The 3720-nt window shown below is 42.7% G+C and overlaps 1 long non-coding RNA gene across 1 annotated transcript; it reads left to right on the top strand.

Annotated features, from left to right (window-relative positions):
* Positions 1-953: 953 nt before the first annotated feature.
* Positions 954-2496, top strand: LOC135374910 (uncharacterized). Its single transcript, XR_010417148.1, has 3 exons — positions 954-1052; positions 1810-1913; positions 2472-2496. It is a non-coding gene; the product is annotated as an uncharacterized LOC135374910 (long non-coding RNA).
* The last annotated feature ends 1224 nt before the right edge of the window (positions 2497-3720 follow it).

Below are 3720 nucleotides of genomic sequence, written 5' to 3'. Positions count from 1 at the left end.
CATGCTGTGTGCTCATAACAGCATGCTCGTGCACATCATTTTGACGGGAAAAGCTACCCCGGTTTTCTGTGGCTAATGAGACAATGTCCTGTACATTACGCCTTGAAGACGATGACAAGCACGGGTCCACTTCCAAGATCTGCTCTTCCTCTGTGTCTTGGCCTCTTTTCCTCTCAATTTTGCTTCTGTACCATCTTGTTTGTTTGGAAATATTTAGAGAGCGACCAGGTTCGAAAAACAGTTTCTTACGCCGAGGTTCGTCCATTCTTCATACACATGGCATGCCTCGACGCACCCTTTGATTAAATTCGTGTACGAGCAAAGCTCTAACATGTACGATGGACCTAAAATCGGCCTAGTATCGATGAGTATACACACAAGACGCTACACAAAGTAAGTATGCTCGGGCGGCTCGGGCACGAATCCGCCATGGATGGGTGGACAGATACGGCAGCAGGCTGTTAATAATAGCGCTTATATCGGTGATTTCAAACCCGTGTTCCAAACTGAGTTTACAAAGTGTTCTAATAATTAGTAAAAAAATAAAATCATGCAGAGCTGAATGAAAAGGAAAAAAAAACGGAACGAATACACAATGTTAGTAACGTCATTAACATCCATTTATGGTAACATCGTACTAGTTCTCCAAAATTAGTACGATGTTACCATACATTGATGGTAATGACGTTACTATAACATTATGTTATGTATTCGGTACGTTTTTGTCGTTTTTGTCGCCCAAAATTAGAGACTGTCTGCAACACCAGTAACAGCAGTCTACCAACAATGTGCATTTGCTTTCATGTTCTGGGTTGTTCAGCGTTGTGCTTCGGTACTTCTACTTTTGCGTGCGAAGATGTTCGCGTGTGTGAAATTTTTGCTTGACAGACAGCGTTTAGTTATACCGATCAGCCACATCAAGGATTTTGTCGTCCCAAGCGACATTACGGACTTCAACGGCAACGCCGACGTGCCGATACACGATGTTTTTTGGAGTGGCGATAACAAAATATGTGGCGGCTACTATGAGGCGGCAGTTATATATATTGCAGGTGAGGAAATTCTGTATGAGGTGACCACCGCGAAGTTGGGCTTTTATCATTCCGTACGTTGGGACTGTTTTGCTGCCACTCGCTACTGCTTTCGACCACGTTAAGTTGTAATTTGGTAACGAAGAGAAATGCCGCCGGGGCATGCCACCACCTGAAACCGTCTAGAATACCAGTCGTGAAATCCACTACGGAAATCATAAATTGTGAAATCAAACTTAGGGTCTTAAAGTGACAATGTTCAGAGCAGCGTATCACCGGGTACCTTGCAGGTTCATGTAGTTGTTTTGATGAAAATTTTAGTGATTTCGTTAGGCTTAGCAGAGCAGACGCGCTCGAACATGAAGGAGCGACCGCGGTTTTACCAACGCCGTTTAACATTTGAACCGAGATCAAGCGTTGCTAAAACTTGCTGAATTCGTTTTTGCAAAACGTTACTTGGTGACTTGATAAACGTTTCAGTAACAATAACTGCCTATAGTGATGCACGGTTAAGTGTTAAATTCAAGTCAAGGGACCGTTGATCTCGATTGAAATGTTAATCGGCGTTGTTGGAACGGGGCCTAATGGACCCCGCGTCTGTCCTAGCGGTGCAAGAATTAGGCTGTGCTTATTCGGGATGCTGAACATTGCGATTCTTAACTGCTGTGGGATATCAGGTTACCCCGGCGAGCTGTAACTGCTAGTAGCATATTAGTCGCACATGTGAAAAAAATAGGAGCACGGGACGCAGTTAATGTAGTGGATGGCGGAATTACAGATACAGAACGTGAAGCCAGAAAGGGCGGAGAGAAAAAGCGTGTGGGGAAAACTTACCGGCCACCTTCTGCTGATCATGATCAAGAAACAAAGAAACAAAAGACTGTAGGTGCAATTATTATACACTGTGAATGTGTTATTTATATGTAGCATGCCTGTAATTGGTCATGGGCTGTCAAGTGTTGCTACAGTGTACTGGTAGCTCCCTTGCATCATTTTGCTTCATAGATTTTTGCTGTGTCCAGTGTGCAGTTGGATGTGCGGGACAGTAATAAGCACAGACTGGCTTGTGTACCGTGCAGTACTTTTGTCAACATTGCATGCAACTCAGCTACTATTTGACGTGCTTCCAGGAATGAATCCCAACTAGTTGAAAAATATTTTCAAAATAATAAATTTTCAAACAAATTTAGTAGTCTTTAATGCATACTTTATAAACTTGTTTTCCTAGTATTTTACTCTATTCCCTTGTTGATTCAGTTGCTTAAATTTTATGCTTCTTCTGAGTTCCGTCTGAGTCTGCGTGCAGTAGACACAGCGGCATTGCGACATGTAGCTGCACCTTGTTGCATGACGTGCATTAAATGGCTTCGTAATATGTCTCATATGATATTGTGGTGTCATTTACATGCTATTCCTAATGTTACATCTTATGTTATGCAGCAAAAGATGAAAAAGGGAAATAAAGCACGCCGGGACCAAGAGCTGGAGTTTTCAGAGGATCTGAGCTCTGACGACGATGAGCTCACGGAAAAGAGGTTACTTGATGAGCGGGACAACCACATTGAGTTGATCGAAAAGGAGCTTGCTGAATTCAAGACACTTAACAAGACGCTTCGGAAAGCACTTTGTGCAAAGGGCCTAAATATTGGTAGGCTGCGCTGTGTAGCTAGCGGTACAGCGACTGTGCAGTAGAGCTTATATTTACTGGAACACTTCCTTGTTTTAGATGACAGTCAGCTGCATTGTCACTGCTTCAGTCCAGAACAAAGTACGTTGCTCCTCAATGTGCTTTGCAACCACGTGTTACCAATGTTTTAGATTACTCTGCATGTTTCACCCATCTATATTGGCTACAAAAAAGCAGTCTGCAACTAAACGTTATGCTTTCAGGTGTAAACCTCAGTCAGGAAACATCACATCCAGGAGACTTCAGTGAGTGATGATCCATAATAGCTTGTTTGCATCTACAGGAAGCTTACTTTGTAAACATCGTGTGTTTTGCTTGCAGTCTCAGCAGTTCACAGTGCCTCCAACGTGAGCAGCTCATTTCTCTTGGCAACCGCAGAAGACAAGAGCAATGCAATGCAAGGTATGTCTTACTTGTTGCACCAGGAAATGTTGTATGAGTGAGTAAGAGGCTTAGAAAACAGTGCACAGGTTGTACATGTGAGGTTGAGGTATTCGAGTATAGGGATATATTTTGCTGCACCAACCACCCGTAAACATGTCTCACAGGATGAATGCCATATTTGTTTATAGCTGCACCAGCTACTACAGTGACGTAGGTGACCTAGCCTCTAATACCTCCATGAGGTCAGCTGTAGTGACTTCCTATAATACAGATACATATTTCAGCTTTTTGTGGCGGAAGTAGACCATTATCAGGTTGTTTTATGTTTAACGTTCTTGTTTTGGCAATCTGCCAGTCCTGCTAGTAAATCAGGTTATTCTACCCTGCTCTCGTGTTCTATGCTAAAGCAAATATGACATGTCCTTTGTTTTGATCTACCAATACCCACTTCATGAGAGACAGCATGTTATATATTGAACCTCATCTGTATTGAAAAGATGAAAGAATGAAGTCACTGAAAGGGAAATCCAGCTGTAGGTCTGTAAGATCAATTCCCATCATGTTCAACTGATGCTGCTTGGATCACTCTGTCGTGTGAGTGAGTGGATGTGGTTTGTA

The sequence above is a fragment of the Ornithodoros turicata genome, chromosome 1 (assembly GCF_037126465.1).
Source record: "Ornithodoros turicata isolate Travis chromosome 1, ASM3712646v1, whole genome shotgun sequence".
Taxonomy (NCBI): Eukaryota; Metazoa; Arthropoda; class Arachnida; order Ixodida; family Argasidae; genus Ornithodoros; species Ornithodoros turicata.
Note: the sequence above shows the minus strand (reverse complement) of the source record. Positions and strands in the feature narration are given on the sequence as shown.